Source organism: Alosa pseudoharengus, unplaced genomic scaffold, assembly GCF_046254945.1.
Source record: "Alosa pseudoharengus isolate Yale_2024_CS ecotype anadromous, Long Island Sound unplaced genomic scaffold, YU_APseudo_1.1 YU_APseudo_1.1_scf_23, whole genome shotgun sequence".
NCBI lineage: Eukaryota > Metazoa > Chordata > Actinopteri > Clupeiformes > Clupeidae > Alosa > Alosa pseudoharengus.
The window spans coordinates 19,716,764-19,742,709 of record NW_027468685.1 but is presented as its reverse complement, the minus strand read 5'-3'; the positions used below and the strand labels follow the sequence as shown (position 1 = coordinate 19,742,709).

The window sequence follows — 25,946 nt, the reverse complement described above, 5'->3', positions numbered from 1 at the left end:
GTTGCATTCGTGCCAGAAGGCCAGGGACATCTACCTTGGCCGGGGCTCTCTCAGAAACAAAAGATTCTAATCTCAGTGCAACTTGTCAGGACAAAATAAAGACATTGAGACGTCATTGAGAAGTCATTGGAAGCCAATTTGGCTGTTTGATCAAATTAGCTAAATATAATACAGAACAATTAAGTGAGAAATTAACCATTACATAATTCTGGTTCCTTTTGGTTTCTTTATTCTTTATTACGATACACATCTCTTTCTCTATTGTCTGCAATGTTCAAGAACATTGAAAATCTGACGCAGTTTTGATCTGTTAGTCATTTCTTCTTGCCTCCACAGCTGTCCTCTTAGTATCTCTTACGATTCACTGACTTGAGGGGGAAAATGGGAGATGGATCACTGACAAGACTTTGAAACTGAATGACTGGACTCTTGGCATCTGCTGCATATGTGCTTAAAGCTCTTTTGGGTTTGGCTTTTTGAAGTCTAGCTTCTACAGGAGTTCGCCATACATAAAGTATAACCACCTTTATGGAATGCCGAGGTGGATTTTTTTTTTGGCTCACTCCAAGGGCTCAGTGATAGTGGCTCACTCCCACATGCTCATTTCAGTATGCATCTGGCACAACAGTGAGATGGACTGTCTGTGGGCCATGCAGTCTGTCTGTGGTCAAGAAAATTGCTTTCGGGCTGAGAGGTGCTAGGGAGAAAATTGAAAATGTGGCACGGTGACCTTTGTCGCCACTTTTCTCTAGCGAGAGCAGGTCTTTCGTAGATGGCCCATGATGGCTCCCATCACTGGTCTGCCGACCCTCTAACGTCCATAAGGGATTGAGAGGGACTATGTTCCCTTTCGGTGCGTGGAGGGGATGTGAGAACACAAAGGCTTAAAAGAGCTGCCCACTCCAGAGTGAAAAATACAGCGGTCTCATCCGAGCAAGCTTTTAGAGGGGAGAATTTCATGAACTGCCAAGGAACGAGGCAACAGAAACACATCATATGGCAGATAACGACTAGGCAGAGGGTTGTAGGCTAACTTGTACTCACTGACAGTGACGCATTTCCCCAGTATTTGATGAAAATGGTACATGGCACTTTAAAGTGGGTTTACACCCCCCCCCCCCCCGGATGTAAAAATGCAAAATGAAAGGTTTCCTCCAAGTTTCCATCTTTACACACACTGTTAAGGTTAGAGAGAGCCAGAATGAGTCAGGGCAGAGGAGGCTGAGTAACTGAGGTATTCATCTTCCGTTTGCCTTGTGGCCAGGGAGCAGGGAAGCAATTTCTAAATCGCAATTGGAGCCAACAAAACATAAACCTGACAGGGTGTTTTTCATGGGTTACATGGGTTACTGCAGTTCACATTAGCACACATACACAATCTCTGACATGTAACCACCATGAGACCACTTATTTAAATTCTTACAGCCAGGCACAACAGCAATGTGCACCTCTACACTGGCCATATTAGCTACATTTATATGTAAAAAGAAGCAGGTATATAACATTTTCCAGCCTTCTCTTCTAAACTATCTATAGAATATAAGTAGACAGATAGTTTCATAGAGAGAGACTATGGGGCCGTTTATACGAGGACGATTGCAATATTTTATCATAAGTGCCTTTCGTTTACACGGCGACCCCGCCATCGGGGCTTGAAGACGCAAAAATCTGAAGACTCCTTCCGGAGTGTAGCGTTTTGAAGACGACCCGGGTTGCGTCTCCGTCTAAACCAAAGATCCTTGATTACCTCTCTGGCTAAACTGTCAAATTAGAATGTCTGCGCGTGACGTACCGGGGTTCTATCACACCACCACCCAGCGGTCTAGAATGCATATCCAATCGAATATCACATACTCTTGCGTCTTCATATAAACAAAGATTTCCCCCTGAGAATGCTCGTCTAAACGAGCCACTTCTGCGTCTTCTCTTTTCATCGTCACCGTATAAACGTAGCCTATGAGTCTATTTGGTTCATAGAATTTTAACAATATTCTATTGTTATTCTATGCCCATTCTAAAAGTTGATTTTATAACCTCATAAAGGACCTAACTTGTGCTTCACCCACCGCTCCCATCCTGCATAATAAAATGCTGAAATTGGTTAACAAATAACATTTGACTTACTGCAGGACTGATAACCTCAGCCCTCTGCTTTGGGGCCTTGACCTCCGGACTGCGGAGTTTAGTATGAGGAGATTATAACATTTATCTCATTTTCTCCATTTCCTGCTCTTTCCCGACCAAGCATTATGGTGTGTGTGTGTGTGTGTGTGTGTGTGTGTGTGTGTGGGTGGGTGGGGGGAGTTGGGGTGTTCTTCTGAGGCTTTGACACAGGTTAAAAAATGAGCCTGATGGGGTCACCATGTGAGTCCAATAACAGTAAACGGAACGAGGAGGAGAGAGGGGAGAGAGAGAGAGCGGTAAATTGAGATGTCTAAGCTGGCGCACTGCCGCAGGGGCACACAGGGCAGTACTGTTCGCTGGGCGGAATGTCTATAACCTTGCCGCGCGGGCGGCTCAAGAATGGCTAATTACACAAAAATAGGTCAGGTGTCCTTTGTCACATGGTTACAGATTAGTGTACACACACACACATACACACACACACACACACACACACACACACACACACACACAGACACACACACAGTGCAACAAATAGATTGGACACTCAGAAAATACACATGACACAAATGACTTTGAATTTATCAGCGTCCAGCGTACAGTTAGATATCAAACTGACTAATCCAATCACAATACAACATTATAGAATACATTTTTAACCTATTGATTCATAACTGACTTACAACAGTAATTGAATGCAATTTAACTCGGCAAGCTAACAATGGCTGCAGAGATGTGTTCACATCTCATTTCAACTAAGACTGCCGGCTACGAAAGGACACCTTCAGTGGTCGAAAAAAAGCCCTGTGGATCGTCGACATAAAAGGTTATTTTTGAGGGTGATTTAGACCAATTATTGGAATTGGTGCCGAGGTTTGCAACAGACGGCTTGGGGCAAGCGTTAACAAGGTGGCCATCATGCAGCACCCCGTTGAGACTGAAGGTTACTGAAGGACAAGGACTGATCTATTTACTTAGGCAGGGTCCAGTGATGACAATAGCCTCTCGTCTGCCAAAAACCTTCACAACCTGAGAGGATTTCTACAGATGCTTTCACTCAATTCAGGACACCGGTAAGGGCGAAGTGACACACACACACACACACACACACACACACACACACACACACAAAGGCGGAGAGGGTGTTATTTTTCTTGTGTTTCCGGATTTGAGTTAATCCAGACTTGACCTGGCACGTCCTCAAATGTGTGTCCATTTTCAAAACAAAGTGTGGCACTGGACCTCAAACGTCAGACAAATGTGATCCAAGGTATGCGTAGACTAAGCCCTTTATTACCAATGATCCCTGGAGATGAAAGTTTACTTTACCCAAAGTCAGCAAGGGAAACTTTGTACAGCAACAATGCTGCTTGAGGGTGAAAGTCAATATATCTGTTGGCACGAGCGTGGATAGTGTATAACAATAACACCATAAAGTGGATTTATTGCATCTCAGATTATAAAATGGAGGCCATCCCATAAATGGAGACATCCTGATTACAGTAAGAGTAACAGTGAGACTCTACACTAAACAGCAACTGTCACTGATGGTGGAAACTGTTCAGACAGGAAATGTTAGCTATGACTCATCAAGACTGAAGATCAAAAGCAATATGAAGATTCCTCGATCCATGTCAAGACCAGTTTATTTGAGGACGCGATTTGCATGGCATTACTTTCTAGAATTAGCTGAAAATATGATATGAACAGGACAACTTCGACATTCCTAAAAAAAAAAAACCAGCGTCTGTACGACGGCTGACACTGCAAAAAAAATAAAACCCAGAACCCGCAGGCTCCACAGCCGACAGACTCGGACGAGACATGATGAGAAGCTTGGGCCCCCATCCAGACAGAAGTGCTAATTAGGCTGTGTGCCTGTGCTGGCCATGTTTACCAATGAGAGGCAGAGGTCTTAAGGCATTAACACCACGAACAAACAGGTCTGTTACAGTGACACAGCTGTTGGACCAGACCACATGCTAATTGGGGGACAAATACGCCTGGAGAATTTTGAGATGACACCTCATGCTGGGCGATGGTCTTGATTAATGTTTTTTTTTTTTTTGTGAGTGTAGGAGCTAAATTGAACCACTGAATAATAAGTATTACCCAATTCTGACCCCAAGGGTAATCATTTTGCGGACTGTGCATATACTATTACAGTGTGACGAGTTACTGAAAGACGCAGTGTATCATTTTAATATAGCTGCATTGTATAGCATTACAGTGTGGTGAAAAGTTTAAATGTATTATGTCATAATTATAGCTAGAAGTGAAGTTGGACAGTATCCAGTCTGAGGTATTAGCACACACACACACAACCTCGAAAACACACTGCAGTCCACTAGACTGCATTAGAAAACAGCTAGGCCTATATTTGGCAAGCCGATCTGCAAAGAGGATTGCAGTTTGTTACAGCAAACAGCAAATTACATTGTCTAATCCTGTTCCACAAAATTTATCTTATCGCTTCGGAATGTGATTTTACTTTGATGTCCTATGAAAAAGGTCAAACAAGGCATTATCTTGGGAACATCTGGGTGGCCGTATTGCCCTATCTGAATCCAGGGGTTTAGAGTGCACGCAAAAAAAATGAGCAACACTGACAGATCATCTGTCGCAAGCTTTTCATGCCTACACTCAAACCCTAATCTGCACTGCAGTGCAGCATGGCAGTGTAGATTGCACAGCACTGTAGTCCCATGATGTGCCATTTCTCTGGGCAGCATCCCAGTAAGCCTTTGAAGACATAAACATTTAAGTTACTGAAACAGTCTGGGAAATGAGTCAAGTTGACAGAATAAATGAGGATTTTTGAGTGCAACTAAGTCCTGCAGGTCATCACTGCCAAGGTGTTTCTGTGCGAGGGAGAATAACACTATTCAAATTGTACAAATTTGCCCACATAATTGTGGATCAAGTGGGCATACAGTGCGCTGCAACCAGCAGACATGGTTTATGCATGCATGAGTGCTGGAGTTCTGGGAGCAAGGTGCCGGTGGAGTGTGAGAAAATTGGCCCGAGCTCCAGAGCCTGTCTGACTGACTGCAACAGCGGCAGTGGTGGTGGTGGCGGAGACTAAGAGCAGAAGGCTTGAAAAAAAAAAATGTGATTGCCAAAAAACTGCTCTGTGCCTTTAGCACATATGCGTCACCGCACCACTAACCCCCATCCCCCCACCCCCACACACAGAGGAGAGGAATGACTGATTAGAGCGGAAACTTGAGGAGGAGTGAAGGTTAGAGGGGGGCTTTGTGTTAAAAAAAAAAGAAAAACAGGAAAAAAAGGAAAAGGGGGGAAAAACCTTGCAGCTCAGCGTCTTTAAGGTGGGTTCATATTTTGTGCTGGCTTGTCGTTTTCCTGACAAAGGGCAGTGGCTTGACCAGGTCTTCCATGAGAGCACTGGGCTGGAGGGGGCAGGGAGGTGGAGGGAAGAGAGGAAGAGGGGGAAGAGAGGAGGGAGGATCTGAAAGCCAGTGTGATGATGTCAGCTTGAATGCACACACCACCGGAAATTGTGATTTATCGTCCCAATATCCCACACAGTACTCCACAGTTGGCCTTGTCTCCCATTCATGCTGTAAACATTTCTGATGTGGCTTTGTATGAGTTTGTGTATACTGTTTTTATGTTAACCTGTTTGTGTGTGTGTGTGTGTGTGTGTGTGTGTGTGTGTGTGTGTGTGTGTGTGTGTGTGTGTGTGTGTGTGGGGAGGAGGAGTGGTGCAGCTATTCAATCAAACACACACACACGCATACACACACACACACACACACACACACACACCCCAAGTCACCAATCAGCCTCTCAATCAGTGTGTCTGCTGACCACCAGATTGCTGCAGCTTAAACACTATTAACCCGCCCCACACAGAGGTCAATGTATGTGGCTGCCGTGTCTGACCGCACCAGTGGCACACCCCGACAGACAAGGGACACAAGGGGGACGGTCGCGACCTCAGCCATATTGTTTGTCACTGCTCAGTGACAGCCTCAGTACCTGAGGTGAACAACAAAAGCCACTGTATCTCAAAACCTGCTGACGCAGCATCCCGAGGCTCTATTCGCTCTATTCACTCCTGTCGCCTCGACGCTTTTCATCTCCAGATGATACGGGAGAAGAAAGAAAAAAAAAAAGAAGCATGTTCAAGGAGAACAGCGCAACGGCAACAGCCAGGCCCCGCTGTTGGGATAGGAATCGAATCCCCCCCCCCTACCTTGTTTCCGGGATCATTTCCATCCTTCTTGCGCTTGTTCGGAATACAAAGAGCGGGTGATCACACACTGGCGAAACGAGTGATAATGTGAAAGAAAGACGGTTAAAGAGTTGGAGAGAGAGAGAGAGAGAGAGAGAGAGAGAGAGAGAGAGAGAGAGAGAGAGTAAGTGGGAAACGGAGGCACGACAAGGCAGAGCGCATGAGGCCGTGAATCAGATAGAGGGAGGGGGGAAAAGCGGGAATACGCAGAATAAGCTTTCATCACGACAGCTTATCCCTGCAGTCATCATTCACACTGCTCTGGGTGTCACACTGAAGGACACACTGCAGACGCTGCCGCCACAAAGTGACGGAAGAGAGAGAAGTGAGTGAGGGAAAGAAAAAAAAAAGAGAGAGAGAGTATGATGGAGAGATGTGAGGGTCATGGAGCACAAGAAGGTGGAGAAGATGGAGGGAAGAGAGATGAAGACAAGAGGGCCAGAGGATGAGAAATGGTGGAGAGAGAAGATGAGAATAGAAGAGAAGGAGAAAGAGAGAGAGGGAGAGAAGGTGAACACAGAGTGAAATGAAGACAGATGAAGATGAAGGGAGTTGGGGAATGAGGAAGGAGGGAGGTAAAAGAGGGCAAAATAACAGGGAGGGAGATAGAGAGAACAAGGGAAGGAATAATCAACAGTGACAACAGATTTGTTTTTAGCGCCCACCCCTCAATTCGCACACATAAGCGTGCATGCACAGACACAGACACTCACTCTCACCCGCAACCCCCCCCCCCCCACCCCCACACACACACCTGTCAGAGGCCTCTGGAGACAAACAGCCCTATTTGTCTGGCTAGATGCATGTTCAGCCTTGGCGTAGAAACCATTAGATGGAGGCGCGTGATAAATGTACTGAACTCGTTAGGTCTGAGGTTCTCATTACTCTGCTCATGAGAGAATGGCAGACTTTTTTCTCTTTCTCGCTTTCTTTCTCTCTCTCTCTCTCTCTCACTGTGTGTGTATGTGTGTGCGTGTGTGCCGACTCAGTGGACACACGAGAAAGAGAGGGAGTGTGAAAGAGAAAGATGGGTGTTCTTTAATTGTCTGTCTTCTGTTGACGCACAGTACCCTAACAACATAATTGAGTACTCATAGAGCCCAAAATGGCCACTGTGCATCTATTGTGTGTTACCACTCGGCTCAAAAAAGAATTCCTTCCATCTTGTGAAAACAATAATAAAACTCAGTATGCATGGCAGCATGTAAGGGCATAAGGAAGAGATTTACGGTATGATAACATGATAGCTATACAATATATAATAACAGGAAAGCGCAAAGACAACAAAAGGACAGTATAGGGTACAAGAACTACAGATTAGATCAAGGCATTATGGGAGTAAGGGATGCATTACCCTTGGATTGGTAAGAGGCAGATCAATAGGATAGAATGTGTTGTGGTGTTCCATAACACAGTTGTCTAATTCAGCTTTCATGTTTTAAGGGCTCTAATATGGGGGTTATCCATCTCTGTCTTTGAAAGGCTTAATAATTACTGGAACTCAAAACATATGGAGAGGAATATTACTGATAAGCTTATGACATAGCCAATTTAGATGCATGAGTGTTTTTGAGTGGGCATGCATTAGAGGTGTTGGACAACATAATGCATCTGTGAGTGTTTTTTTTTTTTTTGCTTATTAGACCTATAACATGGGGGCTACAAGGACAGCGAGATAAACAAAAAAACAGCACAAACAGGTGTTTGCTTTGCTTCTGTACAATTTGCACGCTCATAAATAAATTCCTATGTTTCTGAGGAAACCGGAGACGGAGAAAATGTTTTTTCTGACTGTGTTTTGTCTCGTGTTTACTGTTCTGCTGAGCAGCGTCTCCCATGCCGGTATATTATTCATCCGCTACAGACTGGTCCACAAGGGATTGTCTGCGTGCAAAATCCCCCAATTCCTCTCACATTCCCCCTACTGCTCCACAGAAAGCAGACGATTAATTCTTCTCCCAGCTGACAATGACGTATTCGCCCATTTTTTCCCCATAACATCTTCAAAGTTCAACAAAGTTCCACGTTATTTTCTCCCACAACTATCTTTGTCTGCCGAGGATAATGAGGGTTGCATTAAAGCCATCTCACAAGGATGAAGTAACAAAAGATCTAGAACAAGAAAACAAAAAAAAGCTGAAGACCTGATGGAGAGAAACAAAGGTGATGCAACAGAGGGTCGAGATGAACAATCAACGGAGTGCCCATTGGCAGATGCAGTTTGGGTAAAAATAGCCATGGCAGCACGTCAAGAGAGAAAATGGCGGGGGAGTCGCGCAAGGAGCACAACATCCTTGTAGATGTGTGAGGTCCTGATGGCCTTAATCCATCCCCAGATCCTACTACTGCTAGGGTAATCGATCGCCATTGGGCTACTGGCACTGGAATAATGGACAAAGAGTAATTCCTTTTACACCTTTTTTCCCTTTCTTTGATCTTGCCTCTCAAACTCAATCAGTGTCCCTGGTTTAGCACTCTCCAATCCTGATTTCCTTTCCACTTCATCTTTTCCTTTCTACTTCATCCCTGTCGTTGTTTTCTTCTTCATTGTCTTCTTCGACATCTTCTGTCACTTCTTCTTGTTTTTTTTCCTCTCCTGCTCCTTCTGTCACTCATCCCTTCGACTTTGATTTGAACAGACCTATCGACAGTCTCAGCTTCTTAACCTTCAGAGCCTCACACAGGGGGCTATTACCTGATGACAGTTAAGGCTGCTGCTGCTGCTTCAAGATCAATAGGGAGCCACTTGAATAAGTGAAGTGAACTCATCTCTTTAAAAGCATGTCAGAGGTCTTTCGAAGCAGAGCAAGGGCCTTTAGAAAAGAGCAAAAAAAAAAATCTAGACATCTTAGGTTGTGAAATGTGAACCCTTTGATTGCTTCAATCAACAATCTTCTCAACAGCTGTGTGATTGCTCTCTTGCTCGGTCTTGGAAAAATAAAGTAGTTAGTAGACCATAATGAAAGCAACCTATTGTTAATCAGAAGGACAATCCTGCTTGGGAACAGTAATTATATGTTTAATTTAGGTGTGTGTGTGTCTGTGTATGTGTGTGTGTGTGTGTAATGTATGTATGTGTGTGTGGTAGGGTGAGATGTGCAAGAGGTTTGTGAAGAAACTGAACAAGTACCCAAGTGTAGCTCTAGTCAGAGCCATTTAAAGTACACCAGAGGCCACATGCACCCACTGTCAGGCCATAGGGTTGAGGGGGAACCGGTGGGTTGGGGGATCGATATGTTAAATCTTGACGGCCATTCATGCGGCTGGCCAAGTGACATTTCCTGTGGCTTGACCACAGTGATCATTGATTGCCTTTGTCAGGTTTGCCGCCCAAAAAAAAAAAAAGCCAAGTCTGCAAGATCGATTTGGTGTCACCTCTGTAGCAGGATGGCGCAAGCACTTCCGGCCAACATGCAAAATCCACAGGCAGACACTGAAACATTGCCATATATGTGGACCATGACCAGGTTTTTAATATACAGGTACTATCTAACTGTACATTTCAAATCTACATGTAAATTAAATTGTAAAGAAATCTAAATGGTTATCAACGTGTAACCACATTTGCAAAATCATTTAATTTAATTGTTCATTTCATCCAACTCTCCTAGCCTAGAATTTAATATGTCAAGTTGATTAAATAAATATAACTTCTACTTCTAATAAATATAACTGTTACTTCCAAATCATGACATATAAAACTACGAGATAATAAAATAAAGCATGGGCATTCTGAATTTGGTGGTGGTCACACACACAAAGGCTCCTTTATATTTAATGTGATATGCCTGACCAACAGTGTTAAATAGACTTGGCTCTGACAGAATAAGGTGACCTGTCAGTACCTTCCGTTGCCTTGCCAACAAAAGCACCCTCACAATTGTTCCATGCCGCATCAAAAGACTTCTCCTATACTCATCCCATTATACTGTCTTACTGTCTTGCACCTGTCTTATTGAATACCACTTCTGATGAGACATCCCTCTCTGTCTTTAACTATCTCTTTCCTCAAACAGACCCTTCAATAGACTTCTCTGCTAATGCATAGGATCCATATTAATTTATTCATGTATTTATTATTCAGCAAATACTCTTATCTTAAGTGACTACGTGCATAAATTGTATAACCTTGAGGTGCTTAACCCTGAATTATGCCACAAAATGGGCATAGACTGTTGATCCAGTTACTGTGTTATAAATGCCAGATTTTTCCAAATGGAGACAGACATTTCAGTGGGTTTTTTCACACAGATTGATGTTTGGCTTAGAAGTATCACATTGCTACTTTAAAGTGCCCTGCCTCAATACTATTAGTAAAAAGCGGAGTGTGCGAGCCCAATTCAGCTTGCGGTACCGCTGCTACCACTGAGAAATAGTGCATCAGGACTGTGACACTGGCAGCAGCATTACTCCTCCCAGAACAACAGTGTCTGAGTAGAATTACAAAGCACAGGGGCATCACTGATAGAGTAGGAGGAGGGAGAGGAAGAGGAGGAGGAGAACACAACCTTTACTCTTTATTACCATCCTTCCCTGGTGGCGCCTGACTCTGGAGCGGATCTGCCTCTGTTCCGAGTAAGTGTTAGAACCGGCCCCAGTCCGTCCCAAAGTCGGCTGTTGTCTGGGTGAGCCCGAACCGGAGGGGGGGGGGGGGGGGTTGGTATGTGGATTAGAGCACTGTTGCTACGGGCCTGCCAAACGGCTGCCACTGCTAATACTGATGATGCCTGATGTTAACACTTGTGACGGCAACATGGTATATTGCTGTTGATGCAAAACAGCACTTAGCTAAAATGGCAAATAAATCATCGGTCTTTGGCAAGAACACCGAGGATCTTTTTCTTTGGGGTGGGGGGAGGAGGGGCTGTCCCCTGCTCGACTGAATGTAAAGGAAGCAAACCAATGAGTTGTTACATGCAGACAGCCAAGGAGGCAGGGAGAGTGGGGCAGTATCTATCACGCTCACCAATTGTGTCCCCAGAGATGGATGGATGAGACTTCCAATCAAAAGCTCCGCCCTCTAGGTCTCAAGGTCCATGAGGCGATGAAGAGAATGAGGCATTTGGTTAAGGGAAGATGGGGGGGGGGGGGGGGCTTAAACCCCCTCAGGTTGATACTTTGCCATTTCCTATCAAGAAAAAAAGAGAAGAGAGATTATTTTCATCTTTCCCCCAACACTGCTCTTGCATGTACACACAGCTTCTTCCTGTGCCCAAACAAATGTACCGACTTCCCACTGACTGCAGCTGCAGGCAGATGCATGTGTGGGAGGATGTCTTATTTGAAAGAGTGAATGACTGAGAGCACTTGAGCGGCTAAATATTTGTGTGTGTGTGTTTGCACTTGGAGCAGAGTTTCACCATCCCAAGCAACACAACCACAGGCAAGATTCCTGGCAACACTACAGATGTTGTTATTGAAACACTAACATAGAACCAGATGCAAATTAGCGTTGTGATTAGTGCAGTGACCCGACAACACTGATCTGGAAACCTGCAGGAACTATTGAGTAGACATAACCTACAGGGATGCTTGTTATTCTGGCAAGGTCTATTATGCTGTCTGGGCTGAACAGTGAACAATGAAAAAAAAATGATAAAAGCATTTGTAATTGTACTTTATGTACTACAAATGAATCTGAGACTGAATCCTCTCCCTTTCCCTGTCAGTGGCCTGGATGAGTGCCCTCTTCTCTGATTTGAGGCTTGTGACTGTGTTCGAGGGAGGCAGGCCCCTAATGCAATACCCGCAGACATATTGGTACAATGAGAGTGATGGGTGCTTGGTCAAAAAATCTTAAGTGCGCACAAAATCCAGGGGAAAAAAGACCAAAGCCGAGAGTAACAATTCAGTCCCAGGTTCTGAAAGCAGAGGCTGAGCTTGAGGCATTTTCACACTGTCCAAAACACACAAAAAAAATCCCCAACAGTCCAGAAATGGTTATGACAGTTAAATATAGGGGCAAGTCTCTGCAAAAACCTTTTCCTAAGGCTTGCACTTCTTGAGCACCAGTTCCAAATCTGCTTTGTGACCATGTGTGCAAAAGTAATGCCCTGGAGGGTGTAAAAGAGTCTCACATTTTCAAAAGCGTATTCCTTTTCATCCGCCTTATTAACATGGACTGTAATTATTGTTGAAATTGAATCAATTATTCCAGCAACAAAAAGCACAGTGGTGCTTAATGGAATGGCCAAGCATACCACAGCATGCAAGCCAGAGTGTCCAAGAGGACCTGGACCCCTGAGTCCTCCTCCCTATCTCTTCCCGAACTCTTTTATTGTCTGCTGTACACTATCCTGTCAAAGATGAAGGCTTGATACGCCATAGAATAAACATAAAAAAACACGGTGAAGCTAGATAACATGACAATCCACAGTATCAGAGATGAGACAAAAAAATGAAAACAACCTTTTTTTTGCTAGCAACCACACACGAAACAGACGACACAACAGCTTTTCCCTGTGATGACTCTCTGACCTTGACCCTGGTGATTGCTCCTAATTCCATCATGTTTTCATCCTCTATTATTTCTCGCAGTGCTGATGGTGAATCTGGCCTTCCTGTAATGCTCTCTGTTTCGGGTGCAAAACAATGTTATCAACCATCACCTCATCACATTTTGGCCTGCTCCCTGGAGCTGTATGTCTGCTTTTGTCAGTTTAATCGCATTGGGTGATGCGCATTGCTCATGCTGCGGTAATCCTTGTAATTATTACTTTTCTGTTTACTTTACCACTTTATCTTCTTCCGCTGTCAGCCTGGCTGCTGGATCCCTGCCTGCATTCTGATTATGTCATTGGCATCATTCATCCGGCAAGCGGTCCGGTTTTCCATCGTTAGACACTATCCATTTGTCTCCCTCAGACTGCGGAGCAACATCTTCTCGATTACTTAAAAAGGCACTCCATAGAGCGCTGTCCGATAGCTATCGACCACGCTAGTGATTAACGAACTTGTGGGATGATCAGACTCTTGTCCAATGGTTTGAAGGACCAGTGAGTTATGGATAGAGCGTAATGAATAGAGTGACCAATTCACCATCCATCTGACCAGGGGATCAATAGAGGAGGTGTTTGGTTAACGGTTCGTCAAATTGGGCAATGGGCAGAATGAAAGGATCAACCACTTTGCATATTTTATCAACAAGCCTCCTTCATGTGCTTCCTAAATTGTTACTGTTCATTCTGCCAGTGTTTCGTATGCCTTTACTCATGTGAAACAACAGAATCATACCTTGCGGCACGATGCCTTATGGATTCAGCACAAAGAGGACTGAAATCAATGGGAATCCTGTTCTGCCCACTAACTGAAGCTAGACAAGCCATTTCCCTAGGAACAAATGCATTGCGTGACAGAGTCATGTTTTTTGCACATCTCATTTCTACCTTGTCCGCAGCTAAAATCATCTACAGCAGGGGGCTAGTGGCAGTGCATGAGAGCCTGTGGGAGCCTGCGAGATAGCTGCTGCTAGCCATGCAAGTCGGTTCCACTCAGCAACCAGGCATCCACATGTCACAGAGATGTCAGTGTGTGTTTGTGCGTGCATTTTCTCTCTCTCTCTGTGTGTGTGTGTGTGTGTGCATGTGTCGGTGTGTGTGTGTGTGTGTGTGTGAGAGAGAGAGGGGGGATGTGGATGTGTGAGAGAGTGCACATGCGTGTGGGTTTCCGTGTGTGTGTGAGTGAGACCATGCATGTCTCAGTCTGTCACACAAAGTTAGGATAATATGCCCCTCGCATGTGCATGGACGTGTGCATTTTGTTCAATTGTCTGGGAGCGTTTGTGCTGTCAGTGTTTTGACTGTGTGCTGGCAAGAGTGTCCATGATGATATGTTTTTGTACGTAGAGATTCTAATAATATAAACACTAAGCAAGACAAGTCAATAAACTGTTAGCATAACATGGAATATGGAGTGCTGAGTAACTAAAATGAATAAGAAAAATGTTCAGACGCAGCCAATACCCACCAACACTAGTGATAAACATCCAACGAAGGACAAGAATTCAGAGCAAAAGTCAAACCAAGGAGCCAGAAGAACATTTGGGCAACAGCTAAATTGAATCAGTAGCTAGAAAAAATAAAGAATCAGACTGGTAGTGCCTATAGCTTATTAGGTTAAGGCCGACTAGGTCAGTAGAAGGCCAGGGCTGAATTACAGAGTGACTGATGGCCACTGCAGATGAGAAAAGAGAGAGTGATGGATGTGCTTTGGTGGAGGAGAGACATGCAGTGAGCAGGTTGCTGTTCAGGATGAGAGGAGCAGAGGAAATGGACAGACCAAAAGCACAAAACTGAATCCGTTCCAGCATTATGACCTGATTGTTAAAACCTGTGGACAAGCTTTCAGGAACTTATATTTATTTATTTATTAATTTATCATATACTGTATATTTACAGTGAAGCCACTGTAAGATGCAAGGTGTGGGATGACTAAGTGGCCAATCTGCTCCTCATAGGTATGTGAGTCACGTTCAAGGAGATACCGAACGACCTTTAGCTCAGACACTTATGCGGTTATAATGACATATGGATCAACTGGCACAAGGCTGCTATTAAACTACGTCTGCAGCCTTCCCCCTGGTGAGTCTGGTCGATGCGACCGCTGATTACAGAGGTGACAAGTGCTCGTGCTCTGATTACGAAGACTCATCACCTCACTCCACCTCGAAAGCAAAGCACCTTCTTCCACCTCCTGGCTGCGTGTCTGGCTGGGCGGCTCTGGCGCTGGGCGAACTGTCCGTGATTAAATGGTGATTCATTCACTTCTGGCTTTCCAAAGACGAAAAAGGAACAGCCAGGGGTGGAAGCAAGGCCTGAGCTGCTCTACATCACGCTTTGACTTTCAGCCAGTGGCTGCTGCGCTGTACTGCGATGTTCATTTTGCTGCATTAAGCTAAAATATCAAAGCTAACTTTTGCGAGGCGTGGTGTATTCAATTTGTGTTTGAGAGTGGTGATGAAAGAGTGTGGAGTTTGGGATGTGTGTGTGTGAGTGGGAGTGTGAGTGTGTGTGTGTGTGTGTGGGAAGGAAGGGTGTTGTTGTTGCGATCTCACTGTCAGTTCTATGCCCTTGGTAACAGGTGGGTTGGCTGCAGAGCTTTAGCGGGGTGTTAGAGGAATCAGCCATCACTGCTCTCCAGCTGGAACCATCGATCCATTCTCTACTGTCCACAGGGGGAAGGGCGCATTAGTGTGTGTGTGTGTGTGTGTGTGTGTGTGTGTGTGTGTGTGTGTGTGTGTGTGTGTGTGCTTGCACGCAGTATTGCACATCCATACATACAAACACAGTCACATACACACACACACACACATTCAATCAATAACTTTCATTTTCTCTTTTCTCCTGTTCACTTATCCCATAACTTAAAAGACACAAACACACATGCACCCATGTGCACACACGCACACACGCACACAAAGCACACAAAGCACACACCGGGCACTAGCCACCACAACGTTTGTACAGCCTGGGATCAGCAGCGCCTCTTCATCGCTTTACCCATCAATTCACCCGCCCCCTCTTCCTCCTTCCTCCATCCCATTCCTCCTCCTCTTCCTCCAGCTGAGACTGAGGCCCTGGCGTTACAGCATTACAGCGGCTCTCCGAGGGGTCAGCACTCTGGCGCTGCTCTCGCCACCTGAGGCTCCGATCGTATTACTGTTGGGACTCAGCCTGGGGAGGGTTGGGGGGTTAGCGTGACCCTTGACAACCTTGACTGATGCTGTCACTGTCACGAACCCAACATCCCCTGGAGGGGAGGAACGTGAGGGAGAGAAGAGGGAAGAGGGGATGGGGAGGCGAAAACGTGAGGGAGGACGAACAGCCCGGCGGGGCATGCCGGCAGGTGGTAGTGGTCATAAAAACACAAGCCGAGGTGTAAATCAGCTGGTTTCCAACAGGCCTGCCTACCTTTCTTGTGCCTCTGTGTCCTTGCCCTCTGCTTACACTTTGACCGTTCCAACACTCCCACATTCCATCATTGGAGTGTGTGTGTGTGTGTGTGTGTGTGTGTGTGTGTGTGTGTGTGTGTGTGTGTGTGTGTGTGTGTGTGTGTGTGTTTTATTTAAAAAGTACATTCAGATGTTTAAAATGGGATCGCAGTGGAATGCACCGTGCAAACCACCAACCAACCAGCCAGATAATGCAGACTAACAAAGCGTCAGAATACCCAGGGATGATTTAAAAAAAAAAAAAAAAAAAAAAACAACACAAGTCTCTGAGGGCTTTTGCTTTCAGACTTTCACAGCAACAATGATGTGCTCCCCAGTCACGAGCATTTATGGATGCAGAGACATGCATTCCGCATCCCGGCTCTCACCAGCATGATCTAATGCCCGAGGTGGTTCTGCTTCAGACCTCCAACACATGCCACGTGGACAGCGCAGTTTGTCATGTAAGACACTGCCTTTTTCACTGGCAGGTGTGGTAAATTAGCCTAAAGCATTTTTATTTTGCTTTCTTTTTTCTCTCTTTTCTTTTTCTCGCTGTATTACTTTCCTTTATCCTGAGAGATGAGATGGGAGGTGAATGCTAAGCGTAGAGGCTTTGCACTGCGGCGTTTCTTCCCAAAAAAGCAAGGCAGGAAGAGGGATAAACGCACAAGCCAGCGGATTACTAAAGAGACACAACTCCACAGAGCTGTATATCAGCTCAAATAAAACAAGGGGGGAAACAAAAGCAATAGCCCTGAAGCAGGAAGGAAACAGGTTCACTTCAATTAATAGATTAAGCTGATAAAAGAGGCATTTGACATCTTAACTGTTCTGGAGGCTCATAAAAGTTACAAACTTCTTCGGTCCACGCCCATCCGTCCATTGTTTCTTGCCTCCTAATAGGGTTCTATCTTTCTTCATGTCCGCTGGTCACAACTTTAATCTGCTTTGTGAAAAAGATGACTCATAATCCTTGGTCCATTGCCTCAGCACATTAAATTGTGTTGTTTGTTTGCTTGTTGGTGTTATGAGATGTGGAGATTACACGGACTGTCAGAAATAAGAGCAAGGAAGCTAAGAAATGCTTGCAAATATGCATCACGTCATGCAAAAGCACATTATGCTACAATCTCAAGATGGTGTCCCAACAGATAACTAGATGCAGTGTCTGGAGATGGAGGAAGTTGGGGGTTGGGGGCTCATAAATGTGTGTGTGTGTGTGTGTGTGTGTGTGTGTGTGTGTGTATGTGTGTGTGTGTGTGTGCTTACTTATTGCCAGGATATGATATGGTTTCAGTTATTACTCTGTGTGAAAAAATGAAATGCACACAAACGTATCACAAAACAATTTGCATATATACTTGATATAAGAACTCACTGCTATTGCCTATAGCCACGTGTCTGTTACGCAGGCCAGAGCGAAAAATTCAAGAGATGGAAATTCACTAAGGAAAAATAAAATGTGTGAATACAGAGGAATGGAGCAGCAGGGACAGCGTGAGAGACAATGACAGAGAGGGATTTATCAGGACTAATGGATGTGAACCCATCCAGCAAACTCGAGACCACACACACACACACACACACACACACACACGCACGCACGCACACACACACACACGCGCACGCACGCACACACACACGCACGCACGCACGCACGCACACACACAGACACACACACACACACACACACACACACACACACACACACACACACACACACACGCACACACATTCTCTTTCCCTCCCTCCTTCACATGTGCAAACCATGCTCTTACTCTCTCCATCTCTCTACTCTTTTTTTTACCCAGACTCAATCTGTCCATTTTGTGCTTCCACTCCCTCCCTCCCTCTCTCCTCTTGTCTTTTGTATTCATCATCCCTCATTCTCTCTCTCTAGCCCCACACCCCCTCTCTCACTTTTCTTCTCTTCACTCTCTCCTCCCCTTCATCTCGTCCACCATTATCTTCCCCTCCATCTTGTGTTTTTCCCATAACATATTTTGTTCTCTTTATACCACTGTATTTTTGTCTACCATAGGTTCCTCTGTGTAAGAAGGTCTCTCTAATTTGCTGCCTTTCAAAGACTACACCAATTGGTGTACATGGAACAAATTAGGCATACAAGGTCCACTTCAGTTCATTATAGACAAACAACATAGTTATATGTTTACCTCCAAATCTATCAATGTGACTGAATGCTATTTCTCTCTGTTGCTTGGAATAAGCCTGGTGTGGGTCAACAAAATCAATAGTAATTGACAAACAGCTTGAAATTTTAATTGAAGACAAACAGCCAATTCAAACCTCCTTAAGGCCAATACTTTCACTTCCTGTGTTGAGTATTTTGACAGCTGCTTGGTGCTGCAGGGCACTCTGCAACCTCTCTGTGTGTGTGTGTGTGTGTGTGTGTGTGTGTGTGTGTGTGTGTGTGTGTGTGTGTGTGTGTGTGTGTGTGCAGTATGTGTATGTGCATTGTGGTTTAGGAAGCTATATACTAACTAAAGACAGACACAAAAGCATAGGTCTCTAGTCCACTAATTAAGTCGACTGTAAACATGGTAAACCCAGCCTGATTTGCCAGCTTTTTTTTTTTTCAACCTGCAGCTTAGGCTGGAAACCTGTGCATCTTTCTCTGCTGCTTCTGTAACAATTTTGCCAGAACCATTCAGAAACTGACTCATCCTGGCGCACTATCGGTAGGTTTAAAACAATGACGATAGAGAAGTGATGGCAAAGTCTCTCTCACAACCATCAATCCAATTCCCTTTAACCTCTCTGCGATGCTCAATGTCTTTTTTAGGTTAGCAAACAAATCGATCGAGTGGGTGTAAATACCATTCACTTCCATGTTTTTTTGCACAACCTGCAAAAATCGCTCGACGCCATTGCTGCTTCTGCAGACCGCTGATAAATACTATGGAACGTCACCTATTTCCGCCCTTTTATGTGTATGTGTCGCTTAATATTCATTTCTATACAAACCAAGACGGCGGATCTCTAAAGAAACGCAATCCCCCACCCCATAAGTGTATCTAGTTTCCTGCCTGGAGTTTTCACATTGCTCTGCAGTAGTCACCTGGTTCGTTGGTCAGATTGGTGAATGACTATTGAGTACAGTCATTTGAACTATGCCCGTTGAACACACCTCTTGTGCAGTAGAAATTACATAGCAGACTCCCCAGACCAATGTTCAATCTTAAAAGATTGAGCTTGGTCTGGTAATAGTGAGACTATTATGTTCATACATTTCTCGCCACTCTCCCTCTCTCTCTCTCTCTTGCTCTCTCTCTTGCTCTCTCTCTTGCTCTCTCTCTTGCTCTCTCTCTCTGTCTCTGTCTTGCAGTCAGTGAACAGTTTTACCATGGAGATGCTGTTGACCTCCACCCTAATCACATTTAGTCGCAGTGGCATGATAATGATGAGGTTGTGACTAGCAGGAGCTGGTCCCTTCGGCCTTGTTACACTGGCGGCAACTGAAATAGACTGACTCGGAAGCAGCCTAGTGCTGCGGAGGGAAGTGATCTCTTTAAATTACACCCGAATTCTCATTGTACGCACACAACCACAATATGTGTGTGCATCATGTGTAAACATGGGAGAGAAAACAGGAAATGGAAAGGGGGTGGATTGGAAATCCATAAAACATGGGTAGAACAGATCAAGGCACAATAGAATAGACATATAACATTAACAATTGAATTTGAGAATTGTAATAAAATAAATGCTGAGTGTTCAGTCAAACATGGCTACAAATGAGGTGAGGCAGGTTTGAGAGGGAAGGAGAGAGATAGAGAAAAAACAGAGAACGAGAGATAAAGAGGAGAGAGAGAGGGGGGGGGAGCAGGCAGGCAGGCAGAACTAATTGAAGACGTGCCGCCATGGTGGCTACAGGCTACTTGCCGTTGCCGAAGGCGACCAGCTCACGGCTGTCTGCGCTCTTCTTAATGGCAGGAGATGGAATGAGCTAATTGAATAAGACGGATAACTGAAGTGTGTCTATGCTGAGTATGTGTGTGTGTGTGTGTGTGTGTGCATGTGTGTTTATATATTTGTGTGTTTGTGTGTTTGCGTGCGCATGTGATAGGAAGAGTGCTTGTGTGGTTATGGAGTTGTTGCAGCTGATTACAAATGTGTTTATATACAAGTTTTGTGGGAGATGCACAGGAAGTATTTGTGAGGCTATGTCATTGGTGACTCAGTGGGCTGATTGTGTATGTGTGCGTGCTTGTGCGTGTGTGTGTGTGCGTGCGTGCGTGTGCGTGTGTGTGTGTGTGTGTGTGTGTGTGTGTGTGTGTGTGTGTGTGTGTGTGTGTGTGTGTGTGTGTGTGTGTGTGTGTGTGTGTGTGTGTGTGTGCGCGCGCGTGTGTGTGTGTGTGTGTGTGTGTGTGTGTGTGTGTACTTTCCTGTGCAAATTTGTAACACATCCAGAATGTGCACTTCATGCCCAACAAATGCACACAGATGCACCATCAATCCTCTTCGATTGTCTCTATATTTCATTTTCCAGAAAACATTCTCGAAGCTCTTCCTCAACTCTTACATACTCTGTTGTACAGTCTACTCGTGTGTGAGGTTTCATGCAGTACCCCCGGGCAGACAAGCCTGAAAAGAGTTGATGAAACTCTCCACACGAGGTAAAGCCTCTTCAATCACACACAATCAGCCTCTCTTGCCTGTGACTTTAGGTTGCCGCGCCGACATGTGTGAGAGAGAGAACGCAATCTGCATGCAAGATGGCCTCCAAACACAAACAAGCAGTGCCATCGGGAACATTTCTGAATGGTTACCAGTAAATGTTTGCTGTAGCGATTAAGACTAATCTGAGCGAACGTTCGCACGCACTTTCCCCGCTTACCAAAACAAGCTGTGCGCCATCATTTGTGTGCTCCCAACAACATTCGACTGATGCTGAGCTGATCCAACCTGTCCTCAAACGAATGGATACATAATTTCTCACCGAACGCTGAGACGCATAAGCCACTTGCAGGGAGTGGATGAGTGAAGGGAATGATAGCGAGACAGAAAGAATGCGAGAGCAAGGGGAAGAAATAGGGGGTGAAGGAGTGAGAGAGAGCGAGTGGGTGAGAAATCTTCCACAGGTGATTCCAAGATGTCCGAGGCCACAAGACAGCATCTGGAGATACTAAATCTGTCTCAAATCCCTCAGCTCCACACTTACACTTAAACACAAACACACACACATACATGCATAGACAGACACACACACACACACACACACACACAGGGTGTTCAGCCCCTGTCTCTAAGGACCTCTCTCCTAGCTGTCTCATCTGTTCCTGTCACAGTTCCATAACAATTATCACCGACCCTTATGTTTCTCAACACGCCCTAATGGGTTCCACAGAACACAAGGCTGCCTGTAATTGGCTCCTTTGGCATTCTGTGGTGGTTTTAATTGGCTGTGGTGGGTAGGTGCCTGATGTGTTCGGCCACCCTAGCAACCCAAAGCTGTTGGTGTTCCTTGCCAGAGACAGTGGTGAGATGTCACAACACGTCTAAATCTTAACACATTTGTCTGGGTAAAAAAAAAAGGATTGTGACAATGGGAAGGAAGCACACACACACACACACACACACACACACACACACACACACTCATTAAGTAACAGCAGACTCACAGTATTTTCCAGACCACCCATCAGTCATACGTTGTTGTGATGTCTCCGCGTCTAAACAAGGTCAATTGAAAAAGTGCTGTCTGTTTCTCATTCACACCCCCTTCCTGTCTGTTTTTCCTCCGTCTTTCATCCGGACACTCGTTCACCAAGTCCCTTCCTCTAAAGCTGATGATGCGCAAGGCAACGTTTAGAGCAAAAGTTGCTCTACTGTGGTTCTGGCACATTCCCATTGATATTGGGCAACAATGTCTTTTCTGGAGAACTTTCATCATCTATAGGCAAAATTGCCATAATCATCCAAACAAAAAAAAATGGAACAGGTTATGTGGCTACCCAGCCAAATTACCCCATGTGTACTTGCCTTTGTTTCTTCTTTGTCTCTCTATTTCTAGAGAAACATCATGTCTGCAAGTATCAGAAACGACAAGTCTGCAGTTTGTGTGTTTGTGTGTGCGTCTGTCTGTGTGTGTGCGTCTGTGTGTGTGTGTGTGTGTGTATGTGTGTGTGTGTGTGTGTGTGTGTGTGTGTATGTGTGTGTGTGTGTGTGTATGTGTGTGTGTCTGTGTACATGTGTGTGTACATGTACATGTGTGCGTGAGAGAGAGAGAGAGAGAGAGAGAGAGAGAGAGAGAGAGAAGCAGACGAGAGCTGCTGTGTGGCCTTTACACTGCTTCCTGAGGCCTCTCATGCTATCTGCCTTCGAGGGTGCCCCTGTGTGCTGATGTCTAGCTGCCTTATCACACAGCCCTCTCGCTCCTCAGCACAGGATATCCTTCAAAAACACTCCCGGACTGGACCCTGGCTGGACCTACCGGTGGTCATCACACGCTTCCTGTTTGCCCAGCTCCTGTCCGCACAACCGGTTACCCACAATGCACCGCTCACCTGGAAAAACACTGGTCACTGTTGATAAATATGGGCTGTAGATACACTCTCACTCTTTCTCATTCTCCATCATTCTCTCTGTCATCAGGGGTGTCTGTTGGCTTTTAAGTCATCATATTGAGAGCCACTGTAAAACAATGGAGAATCATATGAAAATTCTTTAGCTGCTGACACTGATAAGATTGTGAACTTTTTATGACAGGCCTGATATCAAAATGTTTTGAAGACCTAAAATGTTTTCGTGATACAGATGTGTTGTGGCAGACACACACGTATGAGGGGTAGAGAAAGAATTATGTGGGTGCAGCCAAACAACCCTCAGTGGCTAATCAGTTGGTTTTAAGCAAAGCCGCAGCTGAGATCTCATCTTAAGAGTGTTGATTTTTCCACCACTTGTCCCCTACTGCCATAAACAAAATGATCCTTTTTTCCCTTTCCTGTCTCAACACATCCTGCTCTTTCTCCCTCTTCATCTCCTCCTCTCTTCCCTCCTCTCTCCCTCCTCCTCTCCCTTTAAATCCTCTCTCTCTATCCCTGATGCATTCTGACTTGCGTCTGACTCATAAGCTCCATTTCAAAACTTTTTTGGCCAAACCTCTTACATCCTCTCCTTTCTCTCTCTATCTCTCTCTACCTCCCATGTTCATACCCCCCACCCCTCTCTTTTTGACTCTGTCAGATTTCTCTTCATTAACAGACATAAACACGCATCTCCAACCTCTCAGATCTCTCGCCTCTATTCCTCCAGCAGGCATGCCACTTTGTACCCAACGACGCCATCGTGATTTGAGATCTGTTTGAACACTGGATAAATAAATAAAAACAACAGCGCAGCTTTTCCTCTAGTCGTAACCATGCTTTTTCTCTCTCTCTCTGTCTCTCTCTCACTCTCAGGGACCAAATCCACATTTTATCTGATGGGGGTCTGTTGGGGCCAAGGCCCACACATGCTTGACTGGTCTCCTGTTGGGCGTGGTACAACCTGAACAACTTCACTGACACAAGGAATTCCTGAGATTTGCCTAAATCTCCCATGGGTCAAAGGTCAGCTTTGAGTCAACTCGAAGCTTGACACTGGGGGCCAAAGGGTAACAGTGGTGTTTACAAAATCTGCATCTGTAGCTCCCTCCCTACCACTACTCTGTGTGTGTGTGTGTGTGTGTGTGTGTGTGTGTGTGTGTGTGTGTGTGTGTGTGTGTGTGTGTGTGTGAGAGATACGGATACGGAAACAGAGTCTTATGCAAGATACGTCTTTGCGAGGTGTGTTTCCTTGGCCCTCAGTCAAGCTACACAACACACAACCCAATCCTCCCATTCCTGGACACCAGTGCAGTTGCATGTTGCAGCTACATGCTGAAATCAGTGAGGCATAGACATGACATTCCAGGACAGGTACGCTGACTTACTCATGGGTCAGCCGCAAAGAGACACTCCTGACAGGCAACATTCCCTACTCTACTCTGGAATGTGTGTGTGTTCTATATATGCTCAAGACAGTTCTTCCTCCCCCTCTGTCTTACAAAATTCAAAGGAATGTCCAGAACACTGGGGCTTTATTTTGCTCCTTGGTTTCGGCAGTAGAGGATAGGTAGCTCTCGCTCACACACACACACACACACACACACACACACACACACACACACACACACACACACACACACACACACACACACACACACACACACACACACACACACACACACACACACACACACACACACACACACACACACACACAAACTCCCCAGCCAAATTATAACCTGCAGGAGTATGCACAGCACAACCACACAGAATTGGGAGTGAAAGAGGTGAGGTTTTGTCCTCACAGAATTGGGAGAGAGAGAGGTGAGGTTTTGTCCTCACAGAATTGGGAGAGAGAGAGGTGAGGTTTTGTCCTCACAGAATTGGGAGAGAGAGAGGTGAGGTTTTGTCCTCACAGAAGTGTGAACAAAGCCTTTCCCTCACACATTTTGACAAGGGGGAACCAAGCGCCGCATCAAAGCAGACCACTGCATGCTCAAAAAGTTGCATTTCTATCTCTCTCTTTCTTCCTCTCTCTTTGTCAAATTCACAAGCACCCATTTCTAACAGCCCCCAGGAAAAAGCATGATCTTTACAAGCAAACATCACAAGGCTCCTTATCTCAAACCAGCCTTGTTAGCTTCAAAGTACATGATAACAATATCCTGTCACACCACAGAGGACCATCGCCGCAGCTGGTCAACGGAGTGGATTTTACACCAAACTCTGGGTGGGCGGGCACACACACACACACACACACACACCTAGAGATCAAGAGCGATAGAGAGATAGAGAGAGGAAAAGAAGAAAAAATCACACCTCTTGACCACACATAACATAGCGAAATGCGCCCTTATGGAATGTGATTAGGCTCAAAAACTGAACCAAATCCACTGTACTTAATACGACAAGGGTGAGAGACATCTTTCTCTTAAGGAAAGATTAGAGGAAACCCTATACTGCATTTGAAACATGAAGAGAATTATTTGGCTTTCACACCTTTTATTGATCCTTCTCCAAAGCCCCTGGAAATCCCATTTAGAAAAATCCCACCAGAAATCCTATAAGAATCCCATTAGAAATTCCATATAAATCCAATTTCAGATATCAGTTTCCATTGAGAGGAATGCTGTGGTGGCGTCATTTCTTTTGGACCAACAGAAAATCTAATAATCAAAGCCCACAATTTATTATCCTCAAAAAGACCATCTCAGACCTGAGCTAGCACAAAACTGTCTGGGGTAGTCTTTACCTAGAAAGGAAAGCCAGTCTATCAGTTCACTGATAAAATTTCTTTACAGAATACACTGAGAGCTCTGTGAAGGGTCATTGAAAAATACCATATTCAGAGTGTCTTTCAGTGACTGAATACGCCTTTGCCTTCACTGGCAGCAAACGTCTCTCTATTAATGGACAGAATCTGATTCTGCTCAAAAAGCTTCACAAAACAAACTACACACTCACTTGAGGGCCTTCCTAGGAAAAGAAAACATAACCTTGAATCTCTCAATTCAGTTCCTTCAGTAAAAAGAGGGTAACGAAAAGACTGACAAAATGCCCTTCCTCTCATCTGAGAGGGAGATGT

The 25,946-nt window shown here is 45.0% G+C and overlaps 1 protein-coding gene across 1 annotated transcript in view; it reads right to left on the bottom strand.

Annotated features, from left to right (window-relative positions):
• LOC143140828 (semaphorin-6D-like) overlaps positions 1-25,946 on the bottom strand; it is an 85,630-nt gene that overhangs the window by 34,563 nt on the left and 25,121 nt on the right. The window contains exon 3 of the mRNA XM_076301946.1: positions 11,349-11,510. The gene's annotated coding sequence lies outside the window, so the exon portion shown is untranslated. The remainder of the gene's footprint in view (positions 1-11,348; positions 11,511-25,946) is intronic.